A 22,646-nucleotide genomic window follows, 5' to 3' on the forward strand; every position below is an offset into this window, starting at 1 on the left:
GCTCAGTGGTAGAGTGCTTGCCTAGCACGCATGAGGCACTGGGTTCAATCCCTGGCACCACATAAAAATAAAAATAAAGGTATTGTGTCCATTTACAACTAAAAAAATTAAAAAATAAAAAAAGGACAGAAAAATATAATGAACCCTCATGTATTTAGGATCGAATTTCAACAACTGTCAACTGTGGTCAACTAAACTGGATTCATTTCCATCTGTATTTACTCCTTTCTCCCAACCCTAGGTAATTTACATGTAGGTCAAAAGTATCATTTCATTTCATTTCTAAAATGTTCATTGTAGATCTTGAAGACATAAGGATTTTCTTAAATCATAACCACAATACATTAACATACCTAAAATTAGTAATAACTACTTAATATTGAAACAAACAAGGCAGTATTAAAATTTCCCCAATTCTATCACCATTTTAATTAAAAAAATTGGTAAAATCAGGATCAAAATAAAATCCATGCAAGGCCATTGTGTGATTTCAGTCTCATATAATCTTTAGGTTTCTCTCTTCAACATTCTTTTTTCCTTGAAAATTTTGTTGAAGGGCACCTAAGTTGGTTCCACAGTTTAGTTATTGTGAGTTGTACTATGAACATCGATGTAGCTGTGTCCCTGTAGTATGCTGTTTTTAAGTCTTTGGGGTATAGACCAAGGAGAGGGATAGCTGGGTCAAATGGTAGTTCCATTCTCAATTTTACAAAAAAATCTCCATACTGCTTTCCATATTGGCTGCACCAATTTGCAGTTCCACCAGCAATGTATGAGTGTACCTTTTTCCACATGATACTTACATCCTCGCCAACCTTTATTGTTGTTTGTATGCATAATAGCTGCCAATCTGACTGGAGTGAGATAAATCTTAGAGTGGTTTTGATTTTCATTTCTCTAATTGCTAGTGATAATGAACATTTTTTTCATGTATTTGTTGATTGATTGTACATATCTTCTGAGAAGTGTCTTAGATGGACGGATTTTTTAAAATGTGGCATATATACACAATGGAATATTACTCAGTAATAAAAGAGAATAAAATCATGGCATTTGCAGGTAAATGGATGGAGTTAGAGAAGATAATGCTAAGTGAAGTTAGCCAATCCCAAAAAAACAAATGCCGAATGTTTTCTTTGATATAAGGAGGCTGATTCATAGTGGGACAAGGAGAGGGAGCATGGGAGGAATAGATGAACTCTAGATAGGGCAGAGGGGTTGGAGGGGAAGGGAGAGGGCATGGGGTTATTAATGATGGTGAAATGTGATGATCATTATTATCCAAAGTACAGGGATGAAGACATGAACTGGTGTGAATATACTGTGTATACAACCAGTGATATGAAAAATTGTGCTCTATATGTGTAATAAGAATTGTAATGCATTCCACTGTCATTCATATATATATATAAATTTTTAAAAAGAAGAAAATTTTGTTGAAATTTTCTTTCAATTTCCTATTGAAGAAACCCAGTCCTAAATGTCTAGGTTGGCTTATGGCATCATTGTGGTGTTGCTAAATATATTCCTCGTTGTTTAGGACATCCTGTAACTTGTTTGTTGTATCTAATCTTGATCAGATTAAGGCTCAATTATTTTGTCTAGACTACTTGATAGATGGTGTTGGGGACTTTCAACAGGAAGCACATGCTAACTGGTTGTCTCTTTTTTTGTGATGCCAGCAGGTATTGGTAATTATCCCTGAGATCCATTAATTTAGTAAGGGGTGTTTTACAGTGATATCAGAAGTCCTTCTTGGTTGGCTAATTGGAAGAGTACTTTTGTTAAGGGATATTTTACCTCATCAATTATTTGGTTTCTCTAAGATAAAGTTTTTCTTTCAAATAGATAGGAAAACATTTGAATTTTTCTCTTTACTTACTGACTTAAAAAACTAAATGGACTCCCTAGTACTTTCCAATAGTGACCAATGAGTTTGTTCATGAATTTACATAATAAATTTCAATCTAATTCAAATACTGAAGTTCCAACTGGTCATTGAGAACCTGAACAATTTGTCTCCTGAGCTCTTTGGATCCATCTTCATTAGTCTTGGATTGCTTCCTTGCTTTCCAGTACGAAGGATATTCTGGGTTCACACTGTAGACTTCTTGTCTCAGATCTATAATCAGCCATTTCTTCAGGAGTGTTGAGTCAGCTTTTTCACTGCTGTGACTAAAGGATCTGACCAGAACAACTGTAAGGAGGAAAAGTTTATTTGAGGGCTCATGGCCCTCCATAGAAGGCTGGTTCCATCTATCAGGACTCAAGATGAGGCTGAACATCATGGCAGAGTGTGTGGCAGTGGGAAGCAGCTCACATCATGGTGATCAAGAAGCAGAGAGAGAGAGAGAGACTCCACTCGCAAGATACAAATATACACCCAAAGCCACACTTGTTTAATAAATCACTGATTGCGTTAAGACTCTCACAACCCAATCATTTCTCCTCTGAACCTTCTTGCATTGTGTCACACATGAACCTCTGGGTTCACCATAACAAGGAGATGTGGTTCCTTCTTATGGTAAATGGTGTAAACCAGCATATATATCTGATTTATCCTATGATATAGACCAACAGAATATCAATATGTGTTATGGTTTGGATATGGGATGTCTTCCATAGTCTCATGTGTTCTGTGGTGGGGCTTTGGGCAAGTGATTGGACCATGAGCGCTCTGATTTCATCAGTGGATTAAATGCATTAGCATCTCAATGAACTACTAGGAGGTGGGATCTAGCTGGAGGAAGGAGGTCATTCAGGGTGTGCCCTGGATGGGTTTTATCTTCTCTCCAGTCCCTCCCCCACCCCTCAAGCTTCCCAGCTTACTATAAACTGAAGATGTTCTGCCTCATCTCAAAACCAAAGCAATGGAAATGTCACACCATGAGCCAAATAAGCCTTTCCTCCTCTAAGTTGTTCTTGCTCGGAATTTTGGTCACAGTGACAAAGGGCTGAATTCCTTGAGGGATTCCAGAAATAATTTTGGAGAAACAAAATATTCTACCTAAGCAAGTAAAGGGAAGAACAGGAAGAGGAATTATCAGAGTGGATTTGCCATAATTTGTACCCAAAATGTGGTAGGTTCTAGGATAAACTGGTTACATATCCATTAGATATATCGTGGCCCAAGGACCTTAATCACATATTGTTTCTATGGGAAAATGCAAATTCCTAATAAGCAATTTTCAAATACTTTTAAAAATAAAATGAATTCATCAATTGAGAACTTACTATATTTTTTCTTATTCTAATAGATATTATTGACAAAACAAATCAGCTACAAAATGTGTATTTCAAAAATATTACTATTAGTGTGACATTTCTTTTTTTAATTTTTATTTATTTATTTATTTTTTAGTCATACGTGACAGCAGAATGAATTTTGATATGCAATACATACATGGAATGTACATATATCAATCATATTGTCTATTCTGTTCTGCTGCCCTTCCTATCCTTCCTACTCCTCCCCTCCTCTCCCATCCTTTCTCTCTATCCACTCTAATGGGACACACTTTTTTTTTTCTTTTTCTCATTACAACATCATATATGTATTCTGTATAACAATGAGGGTCTCCTCCCATCTTCTGTGTAATGTGACATTTCTTTAGCATTCCTAGTTAGGTAATTCTATGCCCTAAAGTTAAACTATAAATAAAATGAGCATTTACTAATTTTAAGGGGGGAAATGGTTGACTCTGATACAGGGAAAGAAATATGCATTTCTTTGGGCCTTACCCCAAAGAAATGGTGACTATGATATCAGTGTGAATGATCATTAAGAGAAAAGGCAAGAATACTGCCCAATCAGCCCCTGATTAATAGAGTACCACAAAAAAACAGGGCTTATTTCTACTGAAGGTATCTTTATTCTACAGGAAATAGTGAAGAGGATAATCAAGAATTTACTCTTATTTTATGCCAGGATTTAAAGGTAATTCTCTATCATCTTACAAGCTGATATCTGATGTGAATAAATTTAAAATTTGTTCTTCCTGTCATTTAAGCAACTAGCTCAGTTCATTTCTTTCAGTCTTATTTCCTGCAGGACTAAAGGTTCAGAAGTAATTTGTAAAGGAAATCTGTAAAGGAAAATGTTCACAGCCATGTGACTTAAAGGTTACCTTGAAAATATCTGTCTTCATTAGTCTTCTTGAAAGGCTGTGTTTTCTTAACTTTATATCATGCTCTTTCCTCCGCTCACTAAATTTGGTCTGAGTCTGTATTAAGGGCTACATTATTGTCTGCTGACTTCCAGAGAAACTGCCAAGCACCAAGAAAGAAAGCACTTAGCTGCTTTTAGTCATGATCAACGGTTTGCTCATAAGAGCCTAAAAGGATCAGAAGGGGCAGAGGAAGGATACAGAAAACCTCTAATAGATCATCACAGGACTTCTGCACTTGTTTATAGAGAAAATACCATGTGCAGACTTCCTTAGAAGAGCTCAGCTTGGTTTAGAGAATAGGGACTGACAGGTAATGCTCATAATTGATGTTGCTGTAATTCTAGATGGGGTGGAATAGTATGTATATTTAATGTATAATATCTGTATAAAATTTATGTCACATCCTACTCTAATGCCCCTATAAACTGCTGCACAGGAATAGAAGGAAATGACCTTTTTGTTCTCTTTAATGTCTGTCTGGGGCACTAACCTCTACCTGGGGGACCTCTCTATCCATTTGCCTCTGTGTCAGTGTTAGAGTAGCCTCAAGACCAATCGGTGGTATTAAATAGAGGCATTCGCTAGAGATTTAACCCATACAGACAAATCGAATTTACTTGCTGCTTTTGGAGAACATGCTTTCCTAAGGGTAATAATAATTACAGTGTCTATTTATAGGATGGGCTTTATCTTCTTTAACCCATAAGAAAGGTGTGTTCATCCCTGTTCTACAGCTGAGGAAACCATGGCCCAGGGAGATTCAGTAATCCATCTAAGGCCCTGTGCTAGTAAGGAATTAGAGTAAAACTTTAAGTACAGACATATGAGCACAAAGCCAAAAAAAGGGAAGAATATTCTTTATTTGTATCATTTTGTACATTAATATTAGTTCATTTTCAGTCTTGAATTTGTCTTAAATTATTTCAGATCTTAAATTATCTATAAGGTAGACTTACAGCCCAAGTACCACACTAAGAAATGCTCTGGACAAATGACCCAATGATCCTTTAGTATAAATAGGCATAATCCCCTCTCTCTAGGTGTTTGGACCTTAGGAGGGATACTCATTCCTAGAAGTGAACGTCTCAAGTAGAAACAGTGTTGTATATTCTGAGGCAAACAAGATGGTCCTAAACAGACTCCAATGGCAAATAAGTGATATCCTACTTTCAGTATGATGCACTTTCAGAGGCAATTTGGTGTAAAATTTTAAATATGCAAAGACTTAGCTGGGTTGGTGGTACATGCCTGTAATCCCAGCAACTTGGGAGGCTGAGGCTGGAGGATTGAAAGTTCCAAGCTAGCCTCAGCAACTTAGGGAGACCCTGTCTCAAAATAATAATTTTAAAAAAGGAGCTGGGGGCATGGCTCAGTGGTTAAGTGCCCCCAGGTTCAATCCCGGGTACCACCTCCTCTGCAAATATGCAGAGATTTCTCACAGGCTTGGTTTGGTTTGGTTTGGGGAATAAATTAGGGGTAGCATGGTTAAGTGAAAGAAGCATAGGGGTAGCACCTAGTTCTTCACTTCCAACACCCTTAGCCTAGCATGACCAGCTTAACCTCACCATCACTGGTTTTCTCAAACATTAAAAGGGATTAAAAATATATACTTCATAGGATGATTATGAGAACCAAAGGGAAAAACCTCTTTAAATTTACTTGCAAAGGATCTAAAATGTAGTAGATACTTAACAAGTATTGGCACTTCAATTTTACTTCTAAAAAATCCAGTTCAAGAAAGATTTGCTGGGCCTGCAAAAGAGATTTGAAAAGTTATTAAAAAATGATCCACGATAAGCCAAAGGGGACAGATATATAAATAGGTAGATGTGGTGTGATATAAAAACAAAAATGTTCCAGTGACTCGGGAGGCTGAGGCAGGAGGATCATGAGTTCAAACCTAGTCTCAGCAAAAGCAAGGTGCTAAGCAACTCAGGGATACCCTGTTTCTAAATAAAATACAAAAAAAGGGCTGGGGATGTGGCTCAGGGCTTAAGCACCCTGGGTTCAATCTCCAGTCCCTAAACCCTCCACCACAAAAAAAAAAAAAAAAAAAAAAAAGCTGCTTGGGAGAATGAACAAAGTGGGAATATGGAGAAGGGAAGATTTATTCTTTCTTTGTCAGAACTCTTGCAGAAATGGTAAAGTTTCAACTTGTACTTGAATGTCAGAAAAGAAATGACATGAATTTGAAAGGTTTTCAGTGTAAGTAAGGTTATGTAATAGAAATCTGCATGACATCCATCCATTATTCATTTATTTCTTGAAATCCTACGATGGGCTAGGCACTGTTAAAATCCATTAGGGACAGGGGTTGGGGTAGTGGCTCAGTGGTAGTGTGCTCTCCTAGCACGGGAGAGGGCGCTGGGTTCAATCCTCAGCACCACATAAAAATAATTAATAAAATAAAGATATTGTGTCCAACTATATATATTTGTATTATAAATTATATATATATATATAATTTATAATACATATTTTCTACTTATATATATATATTATATTTTTATATATATGATACATTAGGGAGAAGATCTGGAGCTTCTTACAGTATAGGAATTTATGCAGGGGGATGGACACTTTGCAGTTTTATTTTGATTTCCTATTATTCATTCTTTTGAAAAGTATGAATAGTATGCTTGGCCATATTTGTAAAATGGTTTGGGGGGCCATTAATCAGTAATAAAGTACAGAGGAAATCCAGCATTATTGCCATTTTTTCCAATAACTATGTCAGAAAGAAAAAGAAATCATTTTATAAATTTGTGAATTTCTTTTTTAAAAAATCCTTCCTTAAAATTAAAGTCAGGTTGACTTTGTGCTTCCACTATATGCACTATACAAATATGGACAAAATACATCTGCCTTACAATTTAGTGAAGGTATGAAAGTGTTTATCTGCATAGATCATGGCAAAAGTCCTTCCCAAGATTTGTCTAGTATGAAAAACCTAAGGGGACTGTAATAGAAAGCAAAGTAGAATTTATTAAATTGTTCTTTTAGTGTACCTGAAGAATCATTTCTATCCTAATTTCCACAGGCATATAAGAAAACCAAATTAAGTCTTGGATTTATCGCCTGTTTTGAGCATCTTGACGTGCTACTGTGTAAACTTAAGGCTCTGTTTCCTTGCAACTGTTGACAGAGGCATCTTGTATTTCTCACTAACAAATTTTATAACAAAGAGACAAAGGAGATTAAGGCTCTAGACAAATTGGAAGGGCTTAAGTAGACGTGGCACTCTTCTAACAGTAAGACAGCTCTTCTGTTTCTCTGATCGGGTTGTCTTCTTTGGAAAATTTAGCTGTAAATCGTTTTTAAGAGACACTGTTACCTTAATGACATGGAAATATATAAAGGAAAATATTGGAAAAGATATAGTAGGCAAACACCACCAAAAAGAAGACTGGTGTAGGATATTAGTATGTGAGACAAATAAAGATGGACAACATAACAGTAAAAGGAACAAGCCACCAAAAAGATGTGGCAACCACTAACTTGCTTAATGCCAAAGCAAAACAGAAATAAATAAACAAATAAAGAAAGAAAGCAGTTACAAGTAGAAATCAAGAAGTCCAAATCATAATCGGCAATCTTAACAAGTCTTTATCAGAATCAGACACAGTGGGCTAAGGTTGTGGCTTAGTGGTAAAGTGCTCACCTAGCATGCGTGAGGCCCTGGGTTTGATCCTCAGCATCACATATAAATAAATAAAATAAAGGTATTGTGTCCAACTACAACTAAAAAATAAACATTTGGGAAAAAAAAGAATCAGACATAGCAAGTGAACAAATTAAAAAAAAGCAAATAAGACAGAATATTTTTAACTGTAAACATAATAATATTGAACAAAATGGGTGGGCATAACTCCTTCCAGTAAACAAATAAAAAAATACACCTTTAAGTATATTTTCAAGTATCTATAAAATTTACATAAATTGATTACAAATGAGTCATAAAAGAATTATTTCCATAAATTTTGAAGAATTAATTCATTTCTTGACCACAAAGCAACAAAGTTGAAAATCAATAATTGGGGGAAAATCCAGATGTTTAGAAAGACTTAAATACACTTCTAGAAATTTATATGTCAAAGAGGGACTCACAATGTAATTTTTAAAATATTTAGAACCAAATGATAACTAGGTTACATCAAAATATTTTTATATATCAAAACATACAGGAGAAAGCCAAAGTAGATCTTAGAAAGTTAGAGTCTACAGAAAATATTCACGAAAAATCAAAAAAAGAAGGATTGAATATACACAAGTCAAGAATTTAACTAAGATGAGAAACAAAATAAAGTGGAAGAGAGTGAAAGGAAAAGATTAGAAATTAATAAGACAGGACCAAGGGTGTAACTTAGGAGTAGGGTGGTTGCCTAGTATGCACAGGGCCCTGGGAAACTGATAAAATAGAAATTAAAAAGAAATGGGTTTACCAAGCTTAAAATAGGCCCCAAATTGGTTCTATTGAAACAACTAACAAATTTACAACTCATAATTTTTAGGATGACTTTTTTACAGTAATCTTTTAAATGCTTAATGTTTCACAAAATGCTAATCCATTTCTTCTATTGTTAGGTAGTATATATGCTACCCATAGCCCAGGTTGTTGGACCTATAAAATTTCCATTTGGTACCAAAAGAAAAATGTGAAATGTCTGTACTTGAGTAATGAAAATAGAAAGTTCATTGGATTAAATTAGCATTCATGTATGTTTGAAGCAACGTTCCCACTGGTGTATATTACAAATGATTAAAATAAAATTGGCTGGAGACTCAGAAATCAACAATGGATTTCTCGGGCACAGGAAAAATTCTGCATTCCTGTACCCATTCTCCTATCAGAAAAAGAAAATCAAACTTATTGGGACATATTTAATTTTATCTTATGATTTCCTTTTTTGCTTTTCCTTTCCTCCCTCCCCACCCCCATACAAACCTTCTTCACTTTTTTCCATGGAAGTTTGTTTTCTGCTTCTCCTCTGCTGTCCAGGTAACCCTCAGTAACAGGATTCTTTACCATTTCCTCAGCTTCATCTTTTCCAATAGGTTTTTCCCACAACCCACCTCCTCCTTTGACCATCCCTTTCCATTTCCAGTGGTTTTTTTTTTTTCCTCAGCTTCTACCCTGTCTTCTACATTCTATATCACATTAGTGAGAAAAGTAGTAGAAAGCATAGTTGTTCTCATCTTTATTTCCTGGGAATCTTGAGATGGATTCAACTCAGAAGATCATACCTTATTTCTTTTGTCAATATTTCCTTTTGTACCTTGATTATATAAATGCAGAAAAAACCCTTAGGGCAACTGCACTTTTCTATGTTTCTTTAATCCTGAAAAAGGTAGTATAAACTGCTTACTGAGGGAGTTCCCTGAAAATCAAAGGCACTAAATCTCACATGTACGTCACTGAGATCCAAGAGTGCTTACTTCAAATAAAAGTAAATTAAGTACGCCAATATATATCTTGGCATCAAAGAGATTTACCAATAAAAGGAACCTTATTAATTCTTTTTCTGGATGGAATTATGACTAATGTGAAAAGGTCAAATACTTTATTAAATTACCGCCATCTTTCCTCCAGATGTGGGGTTTGCTTTTTGACATTGCACAAACTCAGTGGCAACACTTAATTTAACAAAATTCTGAAAGCTCCAAGTAGATTTCATCAGGATTTTATAGTTTTACATGAAATAAGACTTATGTAAGTAGTCTCATCATCTGCCTCTCAATTCTTAATTTGATCTCACTTACTGACACTTTTTTGGACAGAATAATAGGATATAAATAGGTAGGATACCATGTGATTTCTTGAATATTTTTGTGTAATTGCTATAAGTACAAATAATATCAGATAATTCTATATTAAAATAAAATTTAAAAAGAATTTTGTAGACCTGAAACAATTTTGAAGTTAATAACTTTCCCATCTCTTGGAAATATAAAATATTATAATATTGAACATACATGCCCCAGAGAATTTGATTCTGTGCTTCCAGCTGAGCATCACTGTACTGAAAGATCAACTACTAAATAAAAAGAAGTAACTGCAAGTGCTATTACCTTTCCTTATAGACAAGGATGAATCACATGACCTAGATGAAATGAAATGGATGAGACCTTGGAAAGACACATGGCACCAATATTTAAATTGTCTAGGAATAGTGATCATTTATTCTTTTTAGAAGGAAAATTTGGCAATAACATCTTTCTATGATCTATGAAGTTACTTATCGTGTTATATCATGTAATTCCCTAATTTCAAGAAGGAATCTTAAATTTCATGCTATTATAAATACATTTCTGGGTTCAATATATTTGTGCATTGTACTTCCTTTCTATAGCAAAAATACTTTATTTTAAGCAGTTTTGACAATACTAAATTGCTGGGTAGGCATTTAAAGCCTCATTGAAAATAGCCAAGTGCATATATAAAGGTTATACCCATTTACATTTCCACCAACAAGGTATGAGAAACCCATTTTATCATATCCTTGACATCTAGCCTGCTCTGTATGTTAAAACAAAACAAAGCAAAATTGCTTTGTGCGGGAGTAGTCTACCAAGTTATTAGCAGTTAGCAGGAATTGGCATTTTCATCTTTTCCTTTCTTCAGATGCTTTGGAGGATATAATACAGTCTGGCATGGTTACCAAAAAGGCTGAAAGTGCTGAAGAAGAGCAAATAATCTACTTTATTCTGTATCATTTGGATCTATGTGATCCCCCACATGTTCCAGTTCATTTAACAAATCCTTGTGGATCTGTTACTATGTTCCAGATTTTGTTTTAGACTACAAGAAGCCAAAGAGATAATACACACTGTTGTTCAACAGGAGGTTACAGCTTTGACTGAACAATTTTTCTGAATAATAGAGAGCAGAATTTCAAAGCAGGCTTTATGCTGCCTATGATAAGTAGTTCTACACAAAGTTCCTCCAAACTATCTTTGATGCTAATGTTAATTTTAAATCTTATTTCAGCAATTGTTCATTTGCAATTGTCCTATGCCAGGCATTAACCTCGAAGATGCAAAGGGTACATAAAAACATACAAGACACTGAGTGTGCCTTTTGGGAGATAGTCTACAAAAACTGAGTGTTTTCTACACATCTTGTGGGCAAAGACATTGGCGGCTTCTGTTATGGGTCATCTTTTCCAGGATCTGTGTGTAGTGAACAGCCTTAGAAGGTAGAGAGATACTGTTTCTCTATGGAACACAGGGCAATTTCTATACTGTCCAACATAATAATGATAATCCTCCTGGAGAAAACGTAGGGCAGATTTGCTTGATAAAGTTCTGATTTCCTAATCATAGGGGTCCTTAGGTATAACCCAAACCTACTGTGTTTTGGAGCATCTACCCAGGCCACTGAGTCACCCCGCGTGACTGGGGTCAAGAGGAACTGATGAGATCCTGAAGTTTCTGCTGCTCCAACTGCCAAGACTAATCAATCCTTTGTCTCTGATCCAGGAGTCTCTTGTCTTCTGCCAACATCCATAAAAGTATGGCAGACTAACTTGTTAGCTTACAAATAGATAAAAATCTCAGCACTTTATAGCTCTTTAGAGTGCCAGGAAGAAATTAACTATTTAATAAGCAGGTTAAGAAACACACAAATATAACCACAACATGCTTTAATTATGGTTACAGTCACCAAAATACTATAAAGAGGGACTAAATTGGTTCTGACCAAAAAACAGTTTCATGTAGGCAGTTAAAGAAGCTTCAAGGTAGAGGAAAGGAATTTACATGGGAAATGAAAAGCATAAAAAGCATTATAGTTCTATTCCTATTTCTATAACCATTCTCTCTCAGTATCTTCTACTAGTTTTCCCTGTGACCCTCGGTGTTGTATTCCCCAAGAGTCTGTCATTTGCCCTACTTCTCTTTGCAATATTTTTCCTTTCTTGTGAAGTTGTTGTTTGTTCTAATGGCTTCTGCTCACAAATATGCATGTTTCTCATTTCTTTCTAAACTCTAGCTCATTTCCAATTGTCTACTTCACATATTTCACAGGTGAATTAAATTTAACATGTCAAAATTGAACCAATTGTCTCTCTTCCCTCTAAAATATTCTCTTTTTCCTCCCATTAAAGGAATAATCATTCCCAGGTCTCCAAGCAAGAAATCCATAAAGGATTCTCATTGCTAGGCAGGCATGTCAACAGAACGAAGTCAATTTAAGAGTATCAGCCTGAGATTAACTTTGCTGCTAGAATATACTAAGGGTTGACTTGTCAATAAACCTACACTTATCTGGAAGTCGTCCTGTACCTTTAAGGTGACTGCTTCTTTATCTCCACTCTTGATTTATTATGAATTGACTTGAAAGTTCCATGTTGTTCAAAGTTCCTTATAATTGTCCCTATGTGCTAATTATATGCTTACCTATACTGGATTCTTCAGTTAGGTTTGCTGGTTATTTAATAGAGTCCTGGTCATTTTTGAAGAATTGCTTCACCCCATGAAGTAAATTACTAAACAAGTTCTGAGGATTTTGCCTCCTTAACAAACACTTTACCTCTGTTACCTTATTTCCACCTCTCAGAATATACTGTCCTGGTTAAACCCTAGATCATGTCATCAGCTGCTTCTCCTGCCCTCTTTGTCCTCTCTCCTCTGACTAAACCTCTTCAAATCCATCTCCAAAACACAAACCTGATCTACTTAATCCTCTGTCTTACACACTCTAGAAGCAGCCATCATTTATACTATAGATCATCTATTACAAGTCCTCGGAGATGAAGATTCAGTTCCTCCACAGGACAGACAAATCTTTCCATAATCTGAATCCTGTCAAACTCTCCAAATTCATCTAAGCCACTCCCTACCTCAAATCTCAAGAGACAGCAAAACCAAACTGATGACTGTTCCTCTCACGCAATGTGCTTCTGGCCTCAATGCTATTTCTCACTCTGGTCCCTTCCTACTTCTCTCCCCACGCCTTGTCTTGACCTGGAAACTTGCATGATAGCATGCTTCTCTAGTTGGTCATTTTCTCAAAGCAGTTCATGCTGCTGCCCTCCAAATTCCTGCCAGGTAGGAGTCTTCCTTCTTGGTCCCAAGATGTCATTACCTTTCTCTTAACTTTACCACTGGGATTGTAATTACAATGTTTCTGGCTCCCCCAAGAATTCATCTTTCTATCCCTAGCAGTTTGGATGGTGCCTGGTACATGAATATACAATAAATATTTATTAAATTAGTGGTAGATGGATGAATGGATGAAGAGTGGGTGCTGAGTTATGGACATTTATCAAAGACATTAAAATTTTAATGAAAGGAAAAATGTAAATATGTTTGTAATTTCAAAGGACATTATTTACCATGATAGAACATATCAACAATAGCTGCCTGCTGTTTCACCAATTATAAATATTTATTTTCCCCTTCTGTTAAACTCCTGACAAGCCAGACATGGAATAGATACATTGGAACATAGTTAATATTTTCAAGTTGGTATATTCAGTCTCTTTTGAAGTGGTAAATGTGAAGCACATATAATGCTAGAACTGAAAGAGTAAAAGTCAAATTTTATATAAATATATATTTGAATATACCACGGTGAATCTCACCGTCATGTACATCCACAATAAATTAATTTAAAAAATAATAACTATGGATAAATGGCAGAAAGATCCATAGAGGGAAGAGAGCAGTGGGTAGGGAGAGGGAAGGGGAAGGAGAGGTACTGGGGTCTGATTAGAACAAGATATAATCCATGCTCATATAATTATGTCAGAATGGATTCTACAGTCATGTATTACTAAAAAGAACTAACAAAAATATTTTATATCTTTGCTTTCCTTTAAAAAAACTTTTTTAGTAGTTGAAGATGGTCAGCATACCTTTATTTTATTTGTTTATTTTTATGTGGTGCTGAGGATTGAACCCAGTATCTCACATGTGCTAGGTAAGTGCTCTGCCACTGAGCTATAGCCCCAGCCCCTGCTTTCTTTTTTAAAAGTGAATCATTCCCATTTGTATCAACTCAAAATTGACTTCAGTCCCTTCAAAAGAGCTGATGGTACCAAGTTTAGGTGTGACTGAAGTATGGGATAATATAATGATAAAACATTTGGAAAACAGGAGTTAGGACTTGTCACAATTAGTGAGGTAGTAAAAAAAATAGCATATTTTAATCATCTTAGGTACAAAAGCAGTGCCAGATAAGTGTGTCTTGAAATAGAACTGGGGTGGGAGTTTGGGAAGGAAAGTAGAGATAGTGTTCATCAGAATCATCAGAACCTCCAGTAGGACCTGCAGAAATTTTGCCTAATCACTCTAATGGCACCATCTTCCACTACATTAGCTGGAGTAGCTTAGAGCAAAGTGAAACTCAATGGTCTCTGCCCCCATGACTCCCCAGTGCCTGTGTGAATGTCTTGGGACTGTGAGGGTTGATCAACTTAAACCACGTTATTTGCTTACAGACGTGTTTATCTTTCATTTAGATTTAATGGTGAGGGGAAAAAAATAAAGGGATTTGTTTATCTCTAATAGTAGAGTCCAAGAAATAGAAAAAAATTACAAACTCAGGATCATTTTGTGGAAGAAATACAAATGTAGGGCCAGAACAGAGGCACTAAAAAAATAACATAATTTTTAAATAACAAATTTTAATTATGTCCTTATAATTATGTACATAAATATCTCCCTCTTCTTGACATTTCCACTAGCCTTTTACTGTAACCCAGTATTTTGGTATTTTTCTTGTTGGATTTAGGCCTCCCCAAATATCTTCAATTTTCTTTTCCTATTCTACTTAAAGGAGCTCTTATTAGAGCTCTGATATAGGAGGAGCTTATTCAGATTCATGGATCTCATTAAATATTCTTACCCATTCATATAATTATATGGACTAATTGCTAACTATATTCAATTTTTATTACTTTAAATACTTGTTCACATTATTTTGAGAAAGTCTAGGGATTGAACCTAGGACCTCAAATATGCTATTTATGTGCTTTATCACTGAAATACATTCCCAGCTCCCAACTGTTCAAATATTTTAAAAAGTGTTTTGTATGGGAAAAAAGAAAACAGAATCCTCGGGCTGGGGTTGTGGCTCAGTGGTAGAGTACTGGCCTACCAAGAGTAAGGCGCTGGGTTCGATCCTCAGCACCACATAAAAATAAAACAAAGATATTGTGTCCACCTACAACTAAAAAATATATTTTAAAAAAAAGTAGAGGGCTGGGGATGTGGCTCAAGCGGTAGCGCGCTTGCCTGGCATGCGTGCAGCCCGGGTTCGATCCTCAGCATCACATACCAACAAAGATGTTGTGTCCGCCAAGAACTAAAAAATAAATATTAAAAAATTCTCTCTCTCTCTCTCTCTCTCTCTCTCTCTCTCTCTCTCTCCTCTCTCACTCTCTCTTAAAATAAATAAATAAATAAATAAAGTAGAATCCTCAGTTTCCAAGCAATGAAATGAAATTCACATACTTCTAGAGAGCAAATCAGCCGTATATATCAAAAGCCTTATGGTGTGAACACACTTCATATACAAACAGAGGTATAAAAAATTGTTCTATATGTGTAATAAGAATTGTGATGCAGTCTGCTGTCATTTATTTAAAAAATAAAACAAACAAAAAAAAAGAAAGCCTTAAAACAAATGTTCATACATCCTAATGCAGAAATTTATCCTTAACTTATATTAAGGGGGAGAAGTCATGGCTATGCCTAAATATGTATCTACCCAGGAAGACATTATTAATAATAGAAAAATTATAAACAATAAAAATGCCAAATCATAAAGAGAAAAATAATGTTATGCTTATATGATAAAATACTACATGGTCATTTTTAAAAACCACATTTTGGCATGTATTACACATGGAAAAATTGTTCACAATATATGTATGCAAGAAAGGTAGGACATATAATTATTATACAATTTGATACAAATTAAATAGAAATATTAACAGTGATAGTTAATTCAGGTTGATGGGATCATAGGCTTTATATTTTCTTCATTGAAATTTCCTATGTGTCAAAATTTTTCTGAAATATTATAAACACTATGTTGGAGAAGTTTTTCATTTGATTGTGAGGTGAGGGTAAGTCATAAAGTCTTTAAAATGTGGGTTTTGGAATGAGTAGAAAATCTACTAGAGAATTAAAAATGATCTGGAGCGATTCTAAGCAAGCTCATGTGACACTACCTAGCCTTCATAGACCAGGACCTGAATGACAGGAGAGGTCAGGGAGGAGAACATGCCCCATTTGCACAAGTGTAGTCAGGTGTCCAGGAGGTGCCTGTATGACCACGATCTTCCTTGTTGTTCTGTTCTCATTGCTTGCTACAAAAGAGGATAAAGAATGTGCAATTTAGGAAAACATATAGGATGGCATTTCTTTAGAGGATTTGTCAGCAGGGAGCTAAAATCTCATTATCTTTCCAGGGAGAGGCTGAAAACTGGAAGCCATCTGTAACTGCCTCTAACACTGAAACTCCTTGCTTCAGATCACCAGAACAATGAACTTTTACACATCCTGGGAAGAGTTTGGGCACTAATAAATGTTCAGTAATAGGAATTATTATTTTGGCACTAAGAAAAACAAAGTGAAATGTTTTCTGCCTATGCTTTGTCACACTAAATAGATAAAGTCATTGATAAAAATCTAAATTATGTCATGAATCATGGACTCTTCTAAGAGGAAAGAAACTTAGCTCATCTACTTCACAAGGAATAGAGCTAATTCAGCTATTTCTTTAGCCAGTACTTTAAGTGGATTATTAAAAGCAACTTGCTAACATACACAAAATAGTGTTAATGGTTCTGCTGTATTTTGGAAAGATCTTTTAAAACTGCAGAATTGTATAGACAACCTCTGACTCTTTTAACCACTCCTTTGGGAAGCCTCGCCCATAATTTCAAAAGCCACACCCAGCCGAGGACCCGTCTTTACTACTAGCAGCTTTTCTAGCTGAGGTCTTGTGCTTGGTTGGGAGCAAAAGCATCATTCACAAAGGGGTACATTCTTTATAAATCCACACTTACCACCTGTGAAGTTATATATACACATACATATACATATGTGCTCACATATATGCCCATAAATGATGATTTTGCTAAACTGAATAATTAAATTCTTATTAGTTTTACATTTTTCTGACTAATCTTGAATTTTAGAATGTGCTTTATTTTGATGAACTGTAAATACTTAATGCACAAAACTATTATTTAAAGTAGTGGTTTTAAAATGGTAGGTTGTGACCCATTATGGATTGTGAAATAAAGTTAATGAGTCATGACTGATGTTAAAAAAATTAAACATAAAAGAATAGATTAAAGGATCAGGATACAGTATGCATTCTAAGTATACAAAATAAGTATCATTTGTAAAAGTTTTGTTTCAACTATATATGTGTTGGATCATAGTGTGATATGTCTTTTTAAGTGGAGATTTCTTGCATATTGTTTTGTGAATTGATGTGACCACTATGGAAAGTGGTATGGAGATTCCTCAGAAAACCTGGAATGGAACCACCATTTGACCCAGCTATCCCATTCCTCTGTCTATACCCAAAGGACTTAAAATCAGCATACGACAGTGATTCGGTCACATCAATGTTTATAGCAGCACAATTCAAATAGCTAAACTATGGAACCAACCCTGGTGCCCTTCAACAGATAAAGGGATAAAAAATTTTTATATATATATCACATATATAATATATATATATATATATATATATATACATACATACATGTATGTATATATATTGCTCAGCCTTAAATAAGAACAAAATTGTAGCATTTGCCAGTAAATGGATGAAGCTGGAGAATATCAGAAGAATAAGAAATTATACTCCATTATATATGATGTATCAAAGTGCATTTACTGTCATGTATAACTAGTTAAAACAAATTTGAAAATTTTAAAAATAAAAAAGAAAGTCATATTCTATATCAAAAGCAATAAAGGGAGAGATGACAAAGTAAAGTTCTGAATATTTTTAGAGCCTTTCTGAAAGTGTCCATACTGGATATAGGGTATGCTGTATATGCTTTTTATGGTACTTTTATCCACTCAATATATATATGAAAAAATATATACATATAATATATAAATGCACACATTCATTTATGTGTGTGTGTGTGTGTGTGAGTGTGTGACTTACTATATACTAAGTTCTATGGAAGAAGAGATAATAAAACATGCCCTTTGGAGGGAAAAAGTCCTAGTCAGGGAGACCAAAAATAAACTAACAAACAATAAATATGCTAATAGTTTTAATAAGTCTTGCAACTGCTTGTCAAGAAGCATAATCTCTAGTGTGGTGATAAGAGTGCAGACCTTGATTTCAAAAAATTTCAAATTTTTAGATGAATGAAAAGACCTGGGGGCGGGGTAGGGGGTCAATCTGATAGGAAACATAGTCCACATGAAGTCCTGAAAAGATATAGGTTTGATGAATCGTTTATAATAAAGAGATGCAGTGACCTATGAAATAATGCAGAGTTAGAAGATGACTCAGATCATTGACTACTCCATTCAACAAACATTAATTGAGCATGTTTCCTGTGCCAGGCATGGAAACATGAGCTGGAAAAAAAGAGGTAAATAAAATACACTTTCAGTGGCAACAGCTAATTGTCATCTACTGGGGAAAGCTAACATGAACACAGATAATAAATCACAGTGCAATTAGCATAGTTAAAGAGGGTATTGCCAGGTGCAATAGTATCACAGAAAAAGGGGATTCTTTGGTGAAGGACAGGCAACATTTCATAGAATGCAAGAAGTTGGAACAGGAATAGGTGTTTCACAGTAAGCGGAAAGGTGAAGGGCATTCTATGCTGAGAGAACAATACCTGCAAAGGCATTCTTCAGAATGGCACATTGGGTCACTGCAAAAAGGCTGAACTACCAGATCACAGGGTGTCAGAAGATAGTCAATAGAAATGAGACTGGGGAGCAGACCAAACCTCATAAGGGAAGAAACTTTTATGTCTTGCAAAGGACTTTACACTTTACCCCCATAGACGATGAGGATACAGATACTATATGAGTTTTTAGGCAGTGAGTGACTTTTAAGTTAACTCTGGTGATAGTATGGAATTTAAGAAAAAGAACTTAGAGTCCTAGAAAACTAGGGCTGTGAACTTTAATATCACATTTGACCCCCAGCATATTATGTGACCCAGGACACTCTGATATGAGGAAAACCAACACATATAATATTTTTATCTTGCAAAGCTGATATTTTAAGAGAATTAACAAGTTATCTATGAATAGTAGATTCGGAGTTAGGAAGCTGGGGCATGTCCATCCTAAGAATCCTCTAGTGTCAAATGCCTGATTTCCTCTTGGACTTTTAACAGCTGTAGACTCTTTAGTATATGACATGAACAGTCATCACCGGTGACCACTGCCTGGATCTGCTGCTAGGAGGCTGGTTCACTGGGAACAACTTAATCCTGCAGACTCTAAATTAGGGTAGTCAAGTAGTACAGCTAGGTTTCCCACTTAAGAAAAGTGTTTCTATTCTATGTCCTATATAACTGTTTTTTTCCAAAATCTAATCAATTCATTACATCTAAATCTCTATCTTTTCTCTAGATTTTGCCCCTCCAAAGCCAATAGTTCTTTTAATAAATTCAGGTTGAACACCCCTAATCCAACATCTTAAATCAGAAGTGCTCCAAAATCTGAAACTTTTTGAGCACTGACAGGATGCCACAAGTGGAAAACTCCACACTTGACCTCATGTGACAGATCAAAGTCAAAATTCAGGCACGCTAAAATACTGTGTAAAATTACCTTCAGGAGGCCGAGGGGAGCTCAGTTTCAATTTTATGTATACAAAGCATATACAAAGCCGTGTTTCAATTTTCAGCAGTGAGATCTTTTAAAAAAATCACCTTCAAGCTATGTGTATGTACAAGATATATATGAAATCTAGGATCAATTTCATGGTTAGACCTGGTTCTCATTCACCAAGATATCTCATCATGTGTACACAAACATTTCAAAAATCCAAAAAAAAGTCTGAAATCCAAAAAATTTCTGGTCCTAAAAATTTCAGGGACTAGCAAAGACTTTTATGGCATTTCCTGTACTAGCAAAGACTTTTATGGCATTTCCTATATGTCAGACACTATTCTAAATGTCAACATAAATTAAATGATAAATCCTTTAAGATGAATGCTAGTATTATCTTCATTTTTTCAGAGGAGGAAACGAGTTTCCCAATATCGTAAATAGGAGTAGAGCCACTTAGCAAACCCAAGCAATCAGGTTTGGGAATTTATATTTTTAATCACCATAATATGTTGCCTCTCACAAATCTCACTTTAAAAAGCACTCAGCAGAAACAAGGAACCAGAATATCAAATTTTGCCTTACAGGAAATTTTTTTTTTCTTACAGGAAACTTTATGTTCCTTTTCCATAAACTGCAAAATACTGTATGTTTTACCCATTATGTTAGTCAGCTTTCTGTTACTATAACAAACACCTGAGACAGACAACTTCTATAGTGAGAAACCTTTATTTTACCTTATAGTTTTGGAGATTCCTGTCCAGGATCAGTTGGCCCTTTTGCTTTGGGGCCTGTGGTGAGGTAGGACATTACAGCAGGAGTACAATGGTAGAACAAACCACCAACCTCCTGCCAGGGGGCAGAAGAGAGGAAGAGGAGGAGGCCAGGATCACACCAGACCCTTCAAGAACATGTCCACTAGGCCCCACCTCTTAAAGCTTCCACCATCTCTTCATAGCTCCTCCTTGGGGAACAACAAGCCTTTAACACATGGACCTTTGAGGGACATATAATATCCAAACTATAGCACAGGGGAACCCAGTTGTTATGCTTTTATATACATAGTTTCCATTGTTCAAACAATCTTCAGAAACATCTTTGGAAGTACAGTTCAGCCAGACCAAAAGATTACCCTTCTCAGTTGATGTTTCTAAGAGTTCAACCAAAACTCTCTGCATCTCCACCTCCAGGACATGAGACTAAGAATTTGCTGCTCTTTAGAGTGTCTTCCATTGAATACTGAAAATTGAAATGAAATCTTTTTTTAAAGGTCAGCAGTAAGAGCAAATCTAATGTAAGACCTTTATTGATTTTTAAAAAGTTGATTGCATTAATCTTTTTCCTTTTTATCTTGTCTTTAGGTCATAAGTTACTAATCCTTTTGTGAGAGGGAATTACTTCTCAGATTCCCTGAAGCTTTTAAAGAGGATATAATAGTAGTAGAAAGTTATTTTTTTAAATCAATTTACCATATAAGGATTTAGTATCCACTCACTGGCTGAAGTGCCCCTGACTTCCTTGCCCAATCTCAAAGGTCCCCCAATACTCCAGTGAGCTGAAGATTGAACCCAGGGCCTCACACATGCTGGGCAAGCACTGTACCACTAAGCTACATCCCCAGACCTTCCTGTGTCATTTTGAAGTCTAAGCTTTATTTTCAGAAATGATTAATTATTAGGGGAAAAAAGTTGGTTCCTTACTTTTTATGGTTTTGAAATATTCTTCTTTACGCAAGCAAATCTTAGAACATTATGAACCTCTGAGTAAAATATATACCAAAATACTCAGTTTTCTCCCAAGAATTAAAAAAAAATTAACATGAATAACATAAAACTCGGGCTGGGGATGTGGCTCAAGCGGTAGCGCGCTCGCCTGGCATGTGTGCGGGCGGCCCGGTTCCATCCTCAGCACCACGTACCAACAAAGATGTTGTGTCCACCGAGAAATAAAAAATAAATATTAAAAAAAGTTCTCTCTCTCCTCTCTCACTCTCTCTTTAAAAAAAAAATAACATAAAACTCAAAACTTTCAGTGGAAGAATTTTGTGAAAATTATCACCAATGCTTCAAAGTGAGAGGACCAGAAGGCTGGGTGAAGAATAATCTCCTTGGTTTTTCACAAATGCAAACACTAATAGACTTGCTTGTTCATTGGCACAGATCTTTGAAGTCATCCCTCAGGTGGTGGTGGAATCTCTTGAGGGCCTTTTGGCTGGACAAGCAGATGTTGTTTTCTTTTACCAAACACTGAATACTGAAAATGTGTGTTGAAAACAGAGGTGATATACAACCCTTTCACCTCAGCAATACTTACCTCTGCTAGTTTAATATAAGGTTTAAAGAAAAATTACCATGCAAGCCAGGATGTGCATTCAAGAAATAAGAATCACACAGCCACCTTTATACTGTGTCCGCAGTGTACAGGCCATGCTTAAAAATGTGAGAAACAGATTTATTGTGGAAAGCAATCCCAGCATGACCAGTGCCCAATGTAGAAGTACTATGTCTACAAACTGGGAACTATCCCAGTCTTTTAAGATTGACAAGAACTAAGTGGGAAAAGCACGTGGAAACAGCTGACCCTAGTGGGCACCCTGTGTGTGTGTGTGGCCTCATGTCCCCCAGTCTCCAGCAGCTTGTTCACACAATGGCGTTACTAAAGTGGATGGCCACGGTCCTTTTGGGGGGGGTA

This window comes from Urocitellus parryii, chromosome 13, assembly GCF_045843805.1.
Source record: "Urocitellus parryii isolate mUroPar1 chromosome 13, mUroPar1.hap1, whole genome shotgun sequence".
NCBI classification, from domain to species: domain Eukaryota; kingdom Metazoa; phylum Chordata; class Mammalia; order Rodentia; family Sciuridae; genus Urocitellus; species Urocitellus parryii.